At 45.7% G+C, this 20,000-nt stretch overlaps 1 protein-coding gene across 19 annotated transcripts in view; it reads left to right on the top strand.

Annotated features, from left to right (window-relative positions):
- Window positions 1-20,000, top strand: part of LOC118300810 (neurobeachin) — an 80,085-nt gene that overhangs the window by 1,316 nt on the left and 58,769 nt on the right. The window lies entirely within an intron of this gene.

Genomic DNA, 20,000 nt, shown 5'->3' with positions numbered 1-20,000 from the left:
GGAGGCAGGGCCCCGCGTCCTCCTGTGCGCAAAGGAGCGATGTGGTGTGTGTATAGCTGGTCCCTCTGCGCGAACGGGACCGTGGGCTTTTTGTTTGCGCGCGTCGGACGCACGTTGATCCAAATGCTCTCCGGCCTCAGCTCCTCCTCCGTCGGACGCGGTGTTCGGCGTCGCAAGGCCCCGTTCGGCCGAGTGGTGGAGAAAATAAATGCAAAATATTACTATTGACGAGGCTGGAGGGCTAATGCCGTTTGGAGGGTATCCTATAGGACACGCGTGTTTGTGTGTGTGTGTGTGTGTGTTGGATGCTGCCAGGCTGCTCCCCCCCTCCCTTCCCACCTCCATGCATCCTGCGATGGCGTTTACTGCATGATATTAAATATCTGCCCTGAAAAAAAAAGGGGGGGGCTCTGATGATTGGTTCATTTGGTTTTGAGGAAGAAGTAAAATATAATGAAAATATATATATATATATAATTTCTAGCCTGCCCTCAGTGCTCTGCTTTCTGGACTATCTCAGGGGTTTTCATGTTGGCCTATTTACTCCCTGGATGTGTTTGGAGCAGGGGCCGCCTACAGCTGGGCTAAACCATCCTGCTCTCAGTCAGACTGATGAGCCATCAGGAATCAGGTCGCCCCTCATCTCCCAATTGATTATTTACTGCACGGAGGTGCAGGGGGTCTTTGCCGGCTCACTCCGACCTTGTCTCCTTCCCTCATAACCCCCTCCCTCCCTCCCTGGCTGCACAGGCTGATAACCGTCCCTCCTGTTCCACAGCCTTCTCCTTCACTCTGGAGGGGCTGAGGGGAGTGATGCTGCCTGCAAAGACTGGCCTGGCCGGGCAGCGCCATGCATTTAAAAGCAGGTGGAGAGGAGGGGGAGGGGGAGGAGGAGAGGGCGGGTTGGAGGGAGGGTGGGGGAGGAGAGGGGAGAGAGTGGAGGAGGATGAGGTGGTAGGATGCTGCAGTGGCTATGTGCTCAGAAATCGCCGGCTGATGCAGCGGAAGAGAGGAAGGGACTCTGGATTGGTCCACATCAGATCGGTGAAAGCCCATCAGAGCGTTCGGCTGAAATGTCCTCTGTTGCACACAAGATACCTGCGCTGAGGCCCGCGCCTGATTTTTGTGAATGTCGGCCCGATGCATTGACACACGGAGCGTCCGACACTCTTGACAAATGAAAGCACCTATGTGTTTGCATTATATAAAGCTTTACTCGCTAAACCCCCCGGAATGGAACAAATCAGTTCTGGTTGCGAGGCTGCCAATAGCTAAGCCTGTTAGGGAATTCTGCTGCCCAGCTCCTTAATTAAAAGAGTTGAAACAAAGAGGTGCGGAGGCAGGAAACCTCAGCGGTCATGCTGCTGGTACAATGAGTCCACTGTGACCCGAAAGCTGATCCATTATTCCAGGCGATGTGGGAGACCACAGCGGCCACATTCTCTGTCCACCTTGGCTGTATTGATCAGCGCCCGCTGCGGCTTGGGTGAGCAGATGGTTTGTCGGCTGGATCAGATATGCTTCCCTGTTCTCTACGGCATGATGCCGGCCTTTGGCAAGTGATGAACTGTCGGGTCCGTACGAAGAAAGGGAAGAAAGGGAGGAGGGAGGACAGTAAAAATCCTCCCGTACTGATGCTGATACAGTGGTAGACAACAGACTGGGAGGGAGTTTATCAGCCACGGCTGCTGGTGAAGCCAGAAACACAAGTCGTGTTATTGTCTCTGAGATTGTAATAATGTGAACCTTTAGATACAGCAAATGCAATGCACACCTGTTAAAACACATATATTGTGTTTGTGTGTGTGTGTGTGTGGAGGCGAGGTGCTCAGCTATTACCATCAACAAGGCATCACAGTTGTCAAGGCAACACTGCTCTTTGACTGCCTGCCTCCAGACGCTCGACCACCTGGTGTTGCTTTCCACTTCCGGACGACTGTCACAGTTCACTGCCACAGCGTTTCTCTCTTAGCTCTCACGCTCAGCCTTTGTCTGTCTCTCTGTTTCCTACTAATATCTTTGTGGGGTTTTTTGTAAATGGCTGCACTAAACAACACGGAATAACCGAGGAAGGTGCCCACTGGTGCTGCGCGATTTTAGTGGGATCACCAGGAAATAGGCTTGGGCTTATGAGCAAATAGGTGACAAACTGAACATAAAAGCAATATCAGGTGTCGTGAGGTGATGGACCACCCTGTGCCAGCAGACCAATTACACTGTGCCTCTCTGCTGTAGATTGCATAAGCCTCTGGATCTGCGCCGGAGGGATGAACTCCAGAAAGACACATGTATTCTCTCATTTTGTGATTTTTGGTGGAGGAGAGCATGTGAGACGCTTCCCTCCAAGATCTCCCATTGGCGTTTAATTGGGTCGAGACGCGGAGGCTGGGAAAGGCGTAGCACATGATTCAAATCAATTTCATATTCATTAAACTCCTAAGTGGTTTAATTGTCGTTCATGTGTCACTTCACTGTACATTTGAATGTTTTCATCTGTGTGCGTTGCCAGTGTTTCCCGTACCGTTGCCTTCGGGGAACGGGGCCCGAGTAAAAAAACAAAAACATTTGATTTGTTACCCAATGTATGTGTCCTTGTTTCATATTGCTCAGTTGGACACTCTGTGTTTTGCGATCATTTATGGTGGCGTTTCTCTCCTCTCCTCCCCTGCTTGTGTCTGTCTTAGCTGCCTTTAGGTCGACAACTCATGCATTTGTCCAAGGACGGATAGAGACACGGACTCCAAAGTATCAGCGTTTTTTTTTCAACAAACAATATCTGATGGCGAGGATGCCGTGATGAAGAGGGGAAGCTACTTGTCTACCTGTAAATCTCAGGGGTCACGAGAGCTCTCTTTCCGAATGGTGCGGTCAATAATCCTTTTCACACATTCAGCTGGTGACGATGGCTCGCTGCTTTGCGCTCACAGGCCGAAACGTTTGTGATTGTAGATGTGGCTCTACGGGACTGGATACTCTCATGGTGTGATGATGGAGCCACTTACTGATTCTAGCTGTTCTGGTGGTTCTGTGGGATTTAAACCCAAAAACGTGTCCGGTTGACGGGCAGCCACTTCTACCTCAGTGCTGCGGTTGTTGGCTTTGACATGCGATGAGGGATCGTTGGAGAGTGAGGAAACGTCCGCCGACAGCGGGAAGAGGGCAGACGTGTGATCGAACTCCCTGACACTCGTTTTCTTTTTCTGAAGACTTGAGCGGCACAGTATATTTTCAAATGCATCGACAGGCGTTGCTGTCAGTCCGTCTGGCTGAGCGCGGCACCAGCTGTGCTTATTTATAGACAGCTTTATCTAGTTGTAATGCTTTTTTTTGGCTTTTTTTTTTTTTCAAGGATCAAAATACTGTTTGTCGGGCAGAGGAGAAAAGATTGGTGGCACAATCTGGCTCCCACGTGGTCTCCATGCTTGATCTTTTGCGCTCTCGCCCTTTCACCTTTCCTCTCAGTCAGATGCGAGATCTAATACCGGCCGTGTCAATCCTCCTCTGCTTCCCTCTCCAGAGGTCCCGCTGAACCACTGTTAGCAAACACACACACACACTTCGCCATCACCAAGGTCACCCGATACGGCCCGCAGAGGCCACGCACACACCGCGGCAAAACATATCCATTCACCCATGTAAATGTTTACATGCTGAGGCACAAATACAGACACAGATCCATCGCAACTCATTGGTGTTTCTCATTTCTTGAAGAAGAACTGGATAATAGAACAAACAGGACCAAAAAAAATGACAAAAGGGACGGGAGGAAAATAGAGGAGAGCTTTTAGAAAATAGTGTTCCTCTGTCTTGTCATGTGTTCAGCGCCGCCCGGCCCTCTGCCTGGCGTACAATGACATTGACATGCTGATTTTCACCTCACATATTTCACAAAAGCCAGTTTTCACAACAAAACAGATGACGTAACCGTTTGCTTTCTTACCCCCGAGGTGGTTTTAAAAATGTCAGCACAACGTTCTGATTTAATTGATCTGTTTTCCATATTTGCCCTGTGGTTGCAGACTCGGGCCAAAGGCAAACTATTTCCCTGCAGCACTGTAATCTCCTTGTATGGCCGTGCAGGGGAATAACAACAATACATCCTCATGTGATCAGACACTCTTGAGGACGAGTCTCATATTTAAAAAATAAAATAAAAATCAAATCATAGACTTGAATAGACCAATAATTACTGAATGTCCTTGATAATCTGTTATTAAAAAAAGAAAAAGAAGAAAAAAGGGATATTTTGAATTTGGTGGATTTTTTGCAAGGACAATAATTAGCAGCTTTATACCACTTTCTTATCCAGTTACGGGACATACTGTAGAGAACTGTGTGTAGTTTCCCAACACTGTTCATTCGTCAAACTGCACCGCATCATTTTAGCTACATTTTTTAAAAATGCAGTAGTGTCACGTAATGTTTTACAGTAATCTTCAAATGCTTTGCTTCTTTTGTCCAACAAAGTCAGAAACCCAAACATATCAGCTCGACTGTCACATTAGACAAAGAAAAGCATCAAATCTCCACCCAGCTGAGAAGCCGCAACAAGATATTCTTTGGCTTGATGATTGATTTAAATATTCATTCAACCATTCATGATTTTGTTGATCGTCTCACCGATCAATTTCATTTCAGTGTTAAATGTAATATTATTATAGTAACTTTTTTGCAGCAAAGCTGCTGGTGTGTCCTGTCTTCACGAGGGGGGGGGGGGGGGGGCACACATTAGCCTCAGGCTAATGCCGCAGCAAAGAGAAGAAAGGTGTTGGGAGGAAAACCCTGAAATCTCAAGACAAAAATGTGTCAGACAGAGGATGCAGTCTTCAGCAAGTGCTTGGCAGGACACTGAGGGATGATGCTGCACGGGGGTTATTTTTGGGAAAGATTAGCCGCTGTAATGCTGCAGAGGGAGGCGGTTTGTGCCTTGGGGGGGGGGGGGGGGTTGCAGCCGGTGAGCAATGTTAGCTAATGGCGACCCATGGAATAAAAACGTGTCAAATTGTTTTTGGCGTGCCCGAACACACACACTCACTGCCGGTATACACACACACACACGTGTGCTTTCGAGGTGGAGGACAGAGGGCGTGGCTTCCACTGCAAGGTCGTACATGACTTTGCTATCCATCACACGGCTGGGTCGTCATGACCACCCCCCCCCCACCCCCCACCCCCCCGCATGAGCCAGAGGGAGAGACGGAGATCGTGACAGAGAGGATCCTCCATCCTTACCTCGGGAAGAGCGATACAGGGAGGACGATGGGGAACCAAGGGGGAGAGAGATGATGAGAAGCATTCAGAGGGTTTTTGGCGATGGAAAATTGAAAAGACTGTGATTGTCATTCAGGCTCGCCCTCCCTCTTCGAGCGCGACACGGGGCCGGATGTAGGGAGTTCTGTGGGGGTCTGATGAGTTCCATCCCCCCCCTGTAGAGCCTCCTCCTGCTGTCTGCATCCCTGCGTTCCCTCTCAGTGGGAGTCCCATGGACCCACAGAAACGGGAGAGTGCGCGCACGTCTTCTTTTCTTTTTTGCACAGGAGAAACCTTGACATTTTGAGTTTTAATTGGCCATTTTTCTTCATCGATCAATTGTCACAGGGTGATACTAGCTTCTGTCGGCTCGTTAGTATGGCGAACGTTTCTCTGTGGAAGTGAGAAGGCTTGCAGGTACAGCCTCCGTGCTCGGAGGCATGCTGGACGAATCTAATAAAAAAAAAAAAAACCCACTTTGCACAGTGTGACAAATATCTGGGGGAAAACAAAACAAAAGAAAACAATTAAAAACCTGAATTGTCAAAATTGTCCCGTGGATGACAAACTCTGTTGCTCCCAAATCCTCTTAATAGCAAGTTTCATCTCAATCATGTGCTCCGGACACAAATGAGTCTTTTGAAAATGTGATACCACCCGTTTTCATTATTCACTATAGTATCCGTTTCTGTGTTTTTAAATCGTAAAGTGATTGGTGTCCCACTCTCCCCGGTCTGATTTGTGGGCTGCGTGTGCGAGAGTGTGAGGAGTTAAGCATCCGGGCTAAACCGTTCACCTCTCTGCGTCTTAGATTGCCTCACTTCTGCTCCACTTCTCTAAATTCCTCCTCATCCGTCGCTGGCTATTTCCAGAAGCTGGGATTTCTCGGGGGATAAGCCGTGTCAGATTTTGGGTGAGGGAACCTTCTGGGAATGGTTGGAAAACACAGACGAACCCCCCCCCCCCCTATTCCTGTACGACGACAGGACTTTTTGTTACCGCTCGTCACTTCCTCCATCTCTCCATTCTTTATCTTCCCTATAAGCACATCCATCTCCCTAACCCCTCGGTGTAATCTCATCCCTGGCTCCCATGGTCTGGGGTGAAGCGTGGCTGGTGGATGAATGTGGATGATCCCTATTGTGAGAAGGTAACGGAGCTGTCTGCAGTGCCGTTCCTCTCCCGCTCCCTTCCCGCACTCGCTGTCTCCCTCCACTCGTCTTCGCCACGTTCCAAGCTGAGAAAGTCTGGAGTGGGACTACGTTCGCCATCACTTCTCGTGCTCTGTCGCTAAATGCTTTTTTTTGTGTGTGTGTGTGGATGTAGAGTTCAGGGAAAGGACGGAGGTAGATGACAAAGGGCCTGCTGAGGAGAGGAGAAGTATTGTGGAGGTGTTTTAAGCGCAGGATTCTTTATTTGTCATTTCTGAAGATGGTGACAGAACTGAATGAATGAAGCTGCGATGGCTTTTCAAAGCTCCAAGTTGTCACATATATATATATATATATATATATATATATATATATATATATATATATATATATATACTATATTTTTGTTCTCTGGAATACAAAGAATGTAGTCTTTTCTCACGGGGCTGTAACAGTTCACAATTCAGAAAATGAAAATCAGAGGAAAGCATGGGTCATTACCAACTGCTGCACTCTGAATGTGTAGCCAAACGTCCCCGCTACCTGTTTTTTATCATATGCATTCAGTGTCAGTCTTAATGGGCTTATTTGTATTACACTTCACAGTTATAACAGTTGATTTAGTTTTGTTTTTTGCTTTAAAAAAAATGTTTTCGTAGGAGATGGCTTTTGAAACCCAGCTTGTCCTTTTGAAAGAACCCACTGTTCATTGAAGTGGAGAGGCCTGAACTAATAGCGAGTGAAGAGGCTCAGAGAGCTGCAGTGATTGTGGCCGTTTTGCCGCATGTTACCTGCCAGTGATTTTCATCTGGACCTTTGCGATATTAATGTCTTTTGTCGAACTTCCCAGGGGTTTTCATATCCAAAATTAATGATTGTTCTTTGGAATAAAAACCTTTCATACTTATTGTTAGTAATAATAATAAAAAATCCCTATAAGCTGTATAGAACAATGGAATGAAAATTCGACCAGGGCCCTGAGTAATGTCTCTGCGGAAAGCTTTTTACTTTGTTTAACAATAAAAAGACCAAACGTTTTAATAGTGATATAAACCTTATTGTTCTTACCCAATAAAATGGTTATTTGATTAGTTTCCTTATATTATACTAGGCCTAATACATTATTCATGTCAGCACTATACTGTTCATGTAGCGGTACCAGAAAGATTGTGTTCTTAATTATTCTTGTTTTCTTCCTCTAAGCTCCTTGTTTCTCCATGTCTGGCCGAGCCATGCTATTGTCTCTGGGTCTTTTGTCTATTTTTTTTTCATTCTTCAACATGTATGTCTGAGTCTGCGTTTGTAGGGAGTTGGGGGGGTTGGGCGGGGGTCGTATTGCATCTTTATACACTTACATATGGATCAAAAAACACTGATAAAACGTTGTTTGTGTGTGTGTGTGTGTGTGTGTGTGTGTGTGTGTGTGTGTGTGTGTGTGTGTGTGTGTGTGTGTGTGTGTGTGTGTGTGTGTGTGTGTGTGTGTGTGTGTGTGTGTGTGTGTGTGTGTGTGTGTGTGTGTACGTGTACGTGTGTGTGTGTGTGTGTGTGTACGTGTGTGTGTGTGTGTCGGCGGGCGCGCGTGCGTCTCAGTCTGGCATCCCTACAATGCGCTGGTCTCCAAATTATAACAAGCTGCTCTGTTTGAGTTACCTGGTGTTTGTGTGCTGGTGAGCGTCTACGCCCTCAACCTCCCTGAGAGTTGATGAACGAGTGTTCCTACAAAACCTTTGCTTTAGTCTCCTACACCTTCATCTGCACATTTTCCTCTGGCAACACACTCAAAAAGCACCAAGATACACACACACACACACACACACACACACATACACACACACACACACACACACACACACACACACACACACAAAATACACACACCGCTCCCTTCCCTCTTGTAGCCCACATTATTGCCTGGCAGGCGTGATTTTATATTCATGCTGGCCTACTTCGCCTCTCTCCCTTGGCTCCTCACACACACGCACACACACACACACACATGCACGCACGCACGCACACACACACACACGCGCACACACACACACACACACACACACACACATCTGCTTGACTGTGAAGTATAGCTAACTGTGTAGTTATTCATCATGCTGCATACTGCAGTGGCTGAAGGTTGTGTGTTGCGTTTGAGGAACTTCCGTATTAAATGGTCTAGTGTTATCCCGGACCTCAGACATCTCGCATCTCACCGTTACACTCTTGCACACCCTGCGGCGTGAAAGACGCCGTCAGTGGTTGCAACAAGTCATTTAACACCACATTAGACCGGCGAGTGGATGTACACTTGCCACCGACCCAAGACGTCTTCTGCCTCCGTTTCTCATTACTTCCGTCTGTATTCTTCACTGAGTGAACAGTGTGTCAGGACCGCACGTTCTCCCCATGAAATAGACTTAAACTGCACGGATGCAGATGAGCGCGGCGCTCCCTCAAGGATTTCATCCAATAATTCCTCTCCAGTGATGACAGAGACAGCTGCAGATGGAGGGGAGGGTTGAACAAGAATATTTAAACTTCCAGGCAGGGATTTTTTTTCTTGCCACGAAAACGGGCCCTGGTTAATGTTTTGTACATACGCCAAAGAGAACAAGTTAAACAGACCAGACACTGACACAGTATGCTCCTTTACTGTGTTCCTTGGAGGTGATGTGTCTGTGAACAAGAAATACAGTCAACTCTGTGAGCTCTGGTCTATCTCAGCCAGAGAAAGAAGAACACGGAGTACTGTGGAAGTACTGAGACCTTGTTAGGTAATCTCATTTTTATATGGGGGCTGGTAGTGTTGACAATGCAAAGCAGTTTGGGACAAAGCTCGACAGCATGATTAGCCTGCTCCACAGTATTTGTACAAAGAAAGAACCACTGTATATTGTCTTTCATCCGATAACTGGAGCTGCCTGTATACTTACGGAGTCACGGGCAGGTAAAAGACACTTGTTCTAACGTGGCGACATTTTATATGTTGGAAAATGTCAGAACAATGTCAGAGATCCAATAGAATCCGCCTGACATGCAGAACAAAGTATGTGTCAATCTTGTACAGTAAAAATGGTTGTATACTTAAATGTCAAAAGCAGCTTTTCAAAGAGCAGCAATAAGATACTTTGTCCACTAAGTGTTAATCATGTCTTTACCAAGTGACTGAGAGCCTGTCCACTGCGCGCCCACCCACTCCTGCAACCATGCACTGATCGCACCGTGCCAGCCGTCAATCACGCTGTATCCACGCTCCAATGCATACCGTGCTTTATTGTCTATTTTACGCTGAATGAGACCACACTTTACAACATTAACTTTGTGATGAATCTGGAGAGCACTCAGTTTTTTTTTTACTGGCGATATAAATCAAGAGATCATTTGTCATTTTCTCATAAGCTTTTATAGAAACGGACTTCTTTTTGCAACCAGTGGAGTCGCCCTCTGCTGGTTATTAGAGGTGATGCAGGTTTTAGTCACTTCCGTGCCAGCTTCATTTTCCGCGCCCGGTGACTACGTCCATTTTCATATACAGTGGACAACTGTGGTTCTTCCCAGGTCCAAGTCCCATCCCAAGTAGTTTTTTGCGCAACAATCAACGCTGAATATAGGAGATCCCCTGGTTCGACTTGGATTCTTCCAGTTTGACATCAGCAAATCCCAAAAATTGTTCTCACCCATCCCTTGGAGTGATCTTCTACTGGTACCAGTGCCACTACCAGAAATCATGCCCAGTAGCGTGCCAGGGTTTTCCTGCAAGCAGTTTCTCACCCAGAGAAAAAACTGGAGGAGAGAGCTGGAGGAAGAGTGTTTGCATGCAGCCAATACCTGGCAGTGGTGGTGACTCACTGTGCCGCTCCCCTCCCATCCCCGAGCGCCACACTGCCCTCGCTGCGTTCAGGCTCCAGGGTCCAGGAGAGGAACAGAATGTGGATGTAGGGAAGCGCTCTCTTATAATCAAGCGAATGTATGGAGTCTGGCGAAGAGTCTGAGTTTGCACATGTCGCCACGGTGGGTCACATGGACATTTCAGTTAGGCAATGAACTAAAACAGTGTTCAGCAAATCAGTCATTGCAGTTACGGAACAGGGATTTTTTAAATATATTTTAAATTTATGAACTGTTGTATGAGTTTGTCCTTCAGAATTGACTCACTCCCTTTTTCCCCTCCCAAAGTGTTATTTTAGACTTTGCAACAGCACTCGAAATAATCTAGAATCTTAATCTTGCAATCCTTTTGAAATCAGGGTTGTTTGTTTTCTTCTTTTCTCAAAGTGTTCGGCTGTGTGTGAGGCTGCCGGTGCATGCTGGCAATGGGCTGTGATATTTGAGAATGGGTTTTGTGTTGATATGACCTTTTGATGTAGGAAATAGTGAATTTGACATTTCACATGGTCACGTGGGAAGCCTGATTTTTCTTTTTAAGGAAGCAATGTGATAACACTCTGCACTTAGTCTGGATGTTATTACCTCCGACACGGAGGTTATGCTTTCAGTGTCTGTCTGTCTGTCAGCAGGATTACTCAAAAACTACTGAACCGATTTCCACGAAATTTTGCGGAGGGGTGAAACATGACCCAAGGAGGAACGGAGAGATAGGGCATTAGCCCTTTGCGGAGGTATGCGCTCTCCCAGCGCCGTTCTACTTGTACTATTATAGTTATATTGTAGTTAATCCAGACTACAGCTGTACTTGTCCCACCATATTAGCCACAAAAAAATGACTGTATGGCAGATACATTGGGTCATTTAACTCTGATGACTTAACTTGCTCTGCTAGGTAATGAAAATTAAATATTAAGTAATCGTTAATCCGTATTTCAATCTCTTATCCACCTTGTGAATAATTGATATTTGTTGTAGATGTGAAGCAATTCAGAGTCTCCATTATCTAACAGTTACAGATGTAAAGTCATACTGAGCTGATTCGTATCCATGGAAATATCCTCCAGCATGAGGCCACCGTTTGTGAATGATTCCATCCTAATAGTTGCTGCATAATGAAGTATTTATGTACTCGGTCCCCTAATGGTGTGCAAATCAGGCAAAATTATGTGAAAAATATGGTTTATGTAAAAATTTGGCATACTGTAGGTCGAGACATGCAGAAGATTTGAATCTTTCATCTTAATCGATCACCACAAATGCAAGCTTCAAATGATTCTCTTTCATTTTGTGCTTTGAAAGCCAAAGCTTCTGACAACCGCTACACTGTTACCGATGAGTCGTCCGTACTTCAAGCGACGCAAACTTCAAACAACACAAGTCTTCACAACTGTCCAGTGCGGAGGACGAGTCTGAAGTAAAGCTGATGCAGTGACAGGCCTGTAGCACAGAGACGCCTCGTCAGAGAAGCAGTGGAAGTCGCTGCTCATTCTTTGGACCAAACGTTCCAAAGCCACGTTTTGGTTTCATGGAGCTCTGAGTTCCTTTCTCTATTTGTCTGACTTGTGATTATCTTGTGTACATTATGTGTGTCCACTGTGTGTGGTCTTTTTGAACAATAGCATGCTCCACTAACCTTTCCTGCTCTTACTGTGTGTGTGTGTGAGTGTGTAATTCCTGATCCTGTCTTATGATGATGGATTACTGAGACCCATTGGAGCTGCTTGCTGCCTCTCTTATCCTCCATCAGCTGTGGCTCAGTGGAACAGTACTCTCCATTGTTTCAGCGGATGGTCAACACATACGTGCGTGTGTGTGTGTGTGTGTGTGTGTTTGTGTGTGTGTGTGTGTGTGTGTATCTGCAGCACACACACTCGACCAAACAAACAGATTAGTGATCCTGAAATGCCGCCGGCCTGGCCTGAGTCAGGTCTGCAGGACTTATCTGCTGACCTTTGAACTTAGCATAGGAAGTCTGCACCTGCCTCACAGACACACACTCACACACACATACACACACACACACACACACACACACACACACACACACACACACACACACACACACTCGGCTACTCTGCATTCAATGGAAAGGCTGTACTCATTCATGATCAAATGTGTAACATTGGAAAAAATGATTTGACCCATTCATTTATTTCTATTTGATTTCTTTTCGTCTTTTGTACTTTATCGAACGTGCCGTTGAGATACACCATCTCAGGTCCTGGTCCAGATGGGCAGCGTTGAAAGTTTGTATTCTGGAGTTTTGTTATTCTGTCGCCGTTGTGATTCCGATCGTAGATGCTCCGTATAGGATAAGGAGTTTGTAGGTGTCCTGTAAGTCGCAGCTCCTCTCGCATGTCTGTACCTTCGTCGCCGACATGTTCACTGAGGCGTAAGCAACATGCAGGATGCCCCGTAGGAGCTCACTTCCTGTCAGATTCTTCGAAAATGAGCTGGCGCTTGAGTCGAGACAGGAGGCCCGGCACGGAGGCCCTGTTAAAGTACCTTATCTCCGCCTCGAGTCCTTCCTTCCAAGGCCCCCCGTGACATGGCACGCGAGGATGCCCCTCGTTACTGCCAGTCTCAAGGAAGAGAAAATATAAAGGGAGCAAAATTGAGCTGCCTCTTGTCCTCGACAGCACCTTGACACCCCACTCCCACACCTCACCATTCACCCTGTGCTTTCTTTCTGCTCCCTCTGTGCCTTGTAGAATTCAGGAGCACGTCTCACTTGTTTTGTGCGTCCTCTCAATCACCACCTCTCACTGATGCTGTTTTTCTCCCCTGCCTCTCAGTCTTTTCCCGCCAGTCTATCTTCTTCTTTTCCCCACTGCGCCCCGGCAATTTAGATGCGTTCTCCCATACCGTCCACTCCTCCAGATCTCTTTGTTCCCCTGCTGACAGAAGTTGCCTTTGGTCCTTTCCTATTAAAAAGCGGAATTGCTCAGGTCTCAACAGCTTCTCGCCTGGTTAATGTTGTTTTTCTGTTTGTTGTCCAATAGCGTGTGACGAGGCTTATTGCTACTGTAGATCCGTTACTAAGCCTCTTTGGCCAATCAGGTGGCAGACGTGTTAAACTCCGGTTGGACGAGGCCGGAGTTGTGATCACCTGGCTGCAATCCTCCGTCCCTGCTGTGTGCATGTACACGCATGTCTTTTCTGACCTGATATATATATATTATTTTCCTCTCTCCATGAGATTAGCAGTCTTTGAACAGCATGGCTCTGTTTCGCTGCGGCGCCCACAAACGGCGGAGCTCTCACAGCTTTGAATTTGGTGTTCGAGTCATATTTTGCCATCACAGACTTTCAGTCCCTGAAAATATTGATGGTATTGGTAGTATGATATTGGGGCCGTTGCGTTCGCGGCTGTTTGACCGTGAATTTGTCAGACAGAAAGACATTTTTCTCAGTGAAGGGTTTTTATTGTATCTCGTCAGCTGACAGAGAGACGGAAAAAAGACTCTGCTGTATTGGTTCACGTGCCGTTTCTCTTCGCTCGCTCCAACAAGCAAACATTCTCACCATTACCATTTCTACTCTTGTCTGTGATGTCTGACCTCACTTTCTTGCAGCCTCCCGTTCCTCTCTCTCTCGATCTTTGTTGTTCCTCTATTCTCTTCTCCTCTGCCCTTTTCAAAGCCCTTTCTCCCCCCCACTCCAGCTCACAGACCTTTCAAAAACTAGAAATATGTTTTTTTTTCTTTTTCTCCACGCTTCTCATATGCTAATGAAATGGCGCCTCATTATTATTGGATTATTTGGGGCCGATTCACTGTATCGCCGCGGTGCTCCTCTTCCGTCTTCTCTCTCTTTTTCTCGCGCGCTCGTGCTGCTGCTGCTGCTGCCGTCAGTAGCATGTAAGAGCGTGTCAGTGACGAACTGACTCGAGAGCGTATGTGTGAATGACTAAGAGCTACAAGACTCTTTGCCCTTTGATTGCTGAGCGTGTGTGTGTGTTTTGGTTGACTTTGACGAGTGTGTGTGAGAGTTTTGGTGTGCATTCTGTGTGTGTGTGTGTGTGTGTGTGTGTGTGTGTGTGTGTGTGTGTGTGTACAGTTGGTTTTAAGCTTGCACAGGACAAGGTTTAAGTGAGGGGGTCGTGGCGTAAACCGCGTAACTGGTCGGGAGCGAAATGGAGAGTAGAGGCTTTTGTAAAGACACATCTCAGCAGGTATTACTGACTTATCTCGCCTTCTCTCACTCCCTTTTCACCCCCCCCCCCCCCCCCCCCCCCCCCTCTTTGGTTTCTGGCAGTGTTAATAACAACTGACGAACCAATGCATGGGAACACTCAATAGCTTTGCTTTTGCTTTGATGCATACAGCACGTTCATGGTTTAATTTTATGGGAAATGTGCCTCGGGTACAGCTTTTTGTGTATTTTGAATCTAATGGAGCCGAGGAGCTTATGCTTACTTGTTAAATTGGAGGTAGCAGTTGGTTGATTGGAATTTGTCGCCCTCACCGCACAGCGCCCTTGACAGGTTCACGGTTCACACTAGCTAATTGGAAACAATCCTTCTTTGCCCAAAGGCCACAATTTTTATACATATATGATTTGTTTTCCATATGCCAATTTAAGCCCCCGGTTACAAAAAAAATCTCATTCAATGCATTATGGCTCATTCGTCATCTGGCAGGAGAAGACAATTCTGGTTGCCAGTCGCATGTAGGATTTCATTTGATGTTTTTTTTTGTTATGTATTAATGCAAAACACAAATATTTTCACATTTATGCTGCGCCGTGGTGGACTTATTTTCATTCCAAAGTGGGGTAGATACTTATAATACAGTATTACGGGAAACAAACAACCAAAATCATGTATGAAAAAAGAAGGAAATACAAGAGTAGTGATTAAGTATCCAAACCAAATCTTCAGCCTATTTCTCTGTCATTTTCCCTGGTTCTCCGACTTGGCTCTGTGATTGGACGGCTGATGTGTGAGAGGGATGAGAACAGTGCTGATGTCACAGAGGGGAAACGAGTTTGCTGCATTAGAGCCGCTGCTGTGCCGCTGATGAATCGGCTTGTAATTAACTGCCATCTGCACTAATGCAATGTCTGTATATTTATAAAAAACTACAACGTGTTGTTCTAGTTTATGTTTGCTGGCTGAACCTCTCTTCTTTTTTTTTTTGTCTTCTGATGCTTGTTTATAAAAATCTAGCTCACACACCAGCGTCATGTCGGGCAGATGGAAGGAGGAAATATATACAAGCTCACTAGACTGGGAGTGTTTGTGATGTGAGATCTGTCAGTTTCCCATGATGCATTAGCTTTCTGTCGCACGTGTAGGTCTAAAGAAACCTGGGCGATACGCGCGGTCTAAAAGATAATGTTGTAATGTTTCATTTTATATATACTGTATATATGTGTATACATATTTTTGAACTTGGTGAACTTTTGTTTCTTACTAAATGAATTCAACATGAAAAATAATAAAACGTACGTAGGCACTTAATGGGAAAACAAGGACCATGATTCCATGATTGCTGTCCATGTAATAGCGATGCTTTGAGCTAAGTGCTAACTCATTTCATTTCACATCCAAATAACCATACATACAGTGACTCGCTGTTGCTATGAGCCTTCGACTTCAGTTTAGTGGCTCTCATGTGTAGACTCACTTCGTACAGTTTGAGTCTGTTATGGGAACCGGTCTTCTGGTCCATGTCAGACTTTTCATCCCCAAACCACCATCATGTTATACAGCAGTCGTTTCTCTTCTGAGGATGAGCTCTTTGTTTTGTCCGGGCGGATCTCAGCCCTTCTCCTGTTTTTACATCACTCATTCGATCGCCTAATATATAGGTGTATAGAATAACTGCCAAATGTAATGGCAATGCATTGAATATTTGTTTAGATATTTCATTGCAGACTCAGACTTAAAGAAGCCTCTTCACACACGACCTTGCAAATCTGCTATTATAATGGCATCCGCCAAAGTGCAAGCACAACCTGGCTTTTGAAGGGAGTGATAGATGGCACTCTGGCTGGTTTATTGCATGTTGCTTCTAAAATATATCCATAAATAAAGTGTCTTAAGTACAGCCCTTTGGAACCATGCACCTGGTGCAGTGACCAATTTGTCCACTGTTAAACTAAGAAAGGTGAATTTGGACACTCCCTGAATTATCCCTATGCGCTTCCGACCCAGCGCTGAGATCGTTAAAATAGAGCCCACAGGCAGGCACATGCAATATACAGATGAACACAAAAATCCGTGTGGCTTGTGCTGCCCAAAAACAACCCTTATACAACGCCTGCTGTGGATTTATGTAATAGCAGATGGATTTTTGCAGTGTCTAACGTGTGCGTTTAAAAAAAAGCTGTTTTTGTCGGCATCCTTCCTAAATCTGCAGTTCTTTGATTTCTGCAGTGTACTACGCTGCCCTGGACTTCATGCATAACTGTGTGTGTGTGTGTGTGTGTGTGTGTGTGAGATTGTGATGTTGTTGCTCTGACAAGGCAGTCATGAGTGGGGGCTGTTTCGCCATCTGTGCAGACACTGCTACAAAGGCCCATGGGAAATGCAGTCCAGCCCCCCCCTCCCCCCCTCCCTGTGTGACTGGAGGCTACAGTCAGTCAACATGTCATTTCTGATCACAATCACGGAGCGAGAGACGCAGACACATGCACTGCCTTTTCATCTTCCTCCCCACCTTTGTTTTTTTACTCTTCTTCCACGAACACTTATACAACAGTTTTCCAGAGTCACTTACCCAAGGCGCCATTAAAAAAAGTCCTCACATCCGAGAAGCTGTGAAGCCCGACATGACATACATTCAAAATGTGTGTTTGTCTGACCTACAATCCAAAACCCAAAGATATTCAGATAAGTATGATGTAATGAAATGAAAGCAGCAAATCGTCACTTATAAGAAGCTGTTCCCAACAAACGTTTGGCAATTTCACATGACAAATTACCTAATTTATCATTTTAATTATTCGAAATGTTGCTGATTCATCTGTGGATCGACAAATCTGTTGATGGATCAGCTAAATGGTTTCAGTACCTCACTGCGACTCTCACTGCAAGAGATGTTGCCCACATTTTATTTTTGCCTTTAGATATTCTCGTCACCCTCATGTTCAAAGCCAATGATCCCACTTTAGATCCTCAACCTAAAGCCTTGAATAATCGAGATTACAAGAAGTTTATCCTGAATCTGACTGGGAGCCAGCGATGAAAATGAACTGCTGCTCTTATCAATGCTGTTTACCCAGAAAATTAGGTCATGCAGCAAACGGACCGTGGATTATTGAGTGTTTCGTGGCCAGTTTAGCTCCAACGTAATCCATATCTTATTAGAGATTTGCTATGGTCATCATCGGGGCACTAAAGCCTGCAGGCAATAAAATCGCACTGCTGTCCTGATAAGAAAGCACAATAGCATTCGGGCCACTATCTCGCTCTCATGTTCTCTTCTCCGCTCCGTCTCCCCCATTCACTCTCTCTAACGCAAACACTTTCTCATCACTGTTTCGTCCTCTGTCCAATTGGCTTCCTCACTGCCCCTTCTGCAGTTTGCACCGTTCGCTCTCTTTGTGTGTTTTTCCTCCCTTTCGTCTCCCTCTCCGGTTCCCCTCCCCCCCCCCCTTCATTCTCCCTCAATTTTGCTGTCCTGCGCTCGGCGGAGCCCTCTTGGCGAGGCGTTAAGTGTATAATCTGTGATCTCATGTCTAGATGGGCCTCTCGTCTCCTCTCTCACTCGGCACACAAAGGGACTGAATGGCCACGGCTCACTCAGGGGACACATATGAGTAATGAGCCACACACACACACACACACACTCACACACACACACACACACACACACACACACACACACACACACACACACTGACAACACAAATACATGCTCGCACCTCTCCTCTCCACTCCCAGAGGCTTTGAAGTTGCCTATTGATGATGCTGGCCACCAAAGGCTCAATTGAATGTGCCGAGGCGGAGAAGGCGGCTATTGACCGACCACTCGCCTCTCTGACCTGTCATCTCTGACGGCCGTAATGGGCAACAGGTGTCTCTCGCGCCAGCTTTGTCCTTGGTAGTCATCCAATATTCATCCAACACGACATTGGGCCGCGGCAATCAGCCGGCGTAATGGCTCGTTTGACGGGCCATCACAGCACTACTGTACATAATGGGCTGTGGTGGTGGTGGGTCCGCTACAGATCGTTTTCAATTGAATGATGATAATTATAATAATTGCAATTAAGTATTGTAGACACCTTTCAAACACAAATCAAAACGAAAGAGATTGAAACCAGAAATGTAATTAAAAATCCACATGACAAATCATTTATAAAAAGATGGAACATTGATTTTGTATTTTTTATTTTTTGGTCAAAAATAGTAAAAAGATTTACTATAATAAATAATAATAGTAAAACATTATAAGTTATGGTATCACTCTTTTCATTTTGGCTACATTTAGTTTATTTGGCTGCTACTCTGTCACGGCTTCATGGGACACTTGAATAGCATTATTGTTATTATTAGTAACACCGGTGCTCTTCACACTAGTCCAAACATCTGCTGAAATTACCTGAATCAGACATAATATTCATATAGTATTTCAGGATTGGTGCCATTCCTCTCCTCACCTCAAAACATCCCAGGAATAACTTTGTAAAAACTAATACGATACGGGGTCTTTAGAACTTTGATGTAACTGGCGAAACACTGACTTTCTAGGGCAAAATAAACACAAGTGAAGAAAATTTGGTCATGCTGCTTTATTTTTAGCACGCTTAGACTCGAGGGAACCGACTGCTCGTCTCTGACAGTCCCAGTGAATTGCTCTACATTTGAGGCCAAACAGGGCAGCAGAGATTGTCCTCAACAGAAACAACCCCGCAGCGTTGGTTGTTCGTTCGAACAATGGAAATGACCTGTGTTCGCAATTTTCTGCTAAGCGACCTCTGTTGGTCGCACACGTCGTGTCCGTCCTCTCACAGGTGTCGATGAGTCGATGCAGAAGTAGTGTGGAAAAACCTCTTTTGGCGGATGTGCAGTTGGAAAATCGGGCAAATATGGTCAATCTTTTAGCTATGACCATTGTACTTTCCTAACATAGCAAATTGAACCTAACCAACTCGTACATTGGCTAGAATCAGTGTATTCCAGAAGGTGATTCATGATAATTTAGATTCATGCAGCTTTTTATGGGTCTCAGCTTGTTGCTTAGGTAACTTCACAGCTCTCGTGTCATGTCGCATGCTGCAACACACAGATGCTTTCAATGAAAAGGCTCCAAAAACCCACAGCGCCCTGGGGTAACACAGTAGCGTTTCTGAGCAGTGTTGCTCGTGAGAAAGGGTCAGATGGACACAGGAAGCATTTGTTTTTTCAGCCTCTTATGTGAGCTGGTTTTGGCCGGTCGAGGCACTTGCTCATATAAGCTCTTTGTGGTCTGACGATGGCCCTGGCACTGACTCCCCTCCTCATCCTCCTCAAACTCCCAAATCCAGAGTGACGCCAAGATGGGTGCCAGCTTCCCTCATGGTCTGAATGTGCAGCACTGCAATGCTGGTCAGGACCGAATTAGAAATAGGGGGAACGGAGAGGAAAGGTACCGCGCAACAGATCAAATTAGGCTCTGCAAAAAAAAAAAGAGAATAAGTTTGAAGTGATAAAGAGCTTGACGGACAGAATTTGCTCAAGCCCATAAATAATCCACAATATGAGGAGATTAGTCATCAGTGATAAATCCA

The sequence above is a fragment of the Scophthalmus maximus genome, chromosome 2 (assembly GCF_022379125.1).
Source record: "Scophthalmus maximus strain ysfricsl-2021 chromosome 2, ASM2237912v1, whole genome shotgun sequence".
Classification (NCBI taxonomy): Eukaryota; Metazoa; Chordata; class Actinopteri; order Pleuronectiformes; family Scophthalmidae; genus Scophthalmus; species Scophthalmus maximus.
This window is presented reverse-complemented; position numbering and strand designations above follow the sequence as displayed.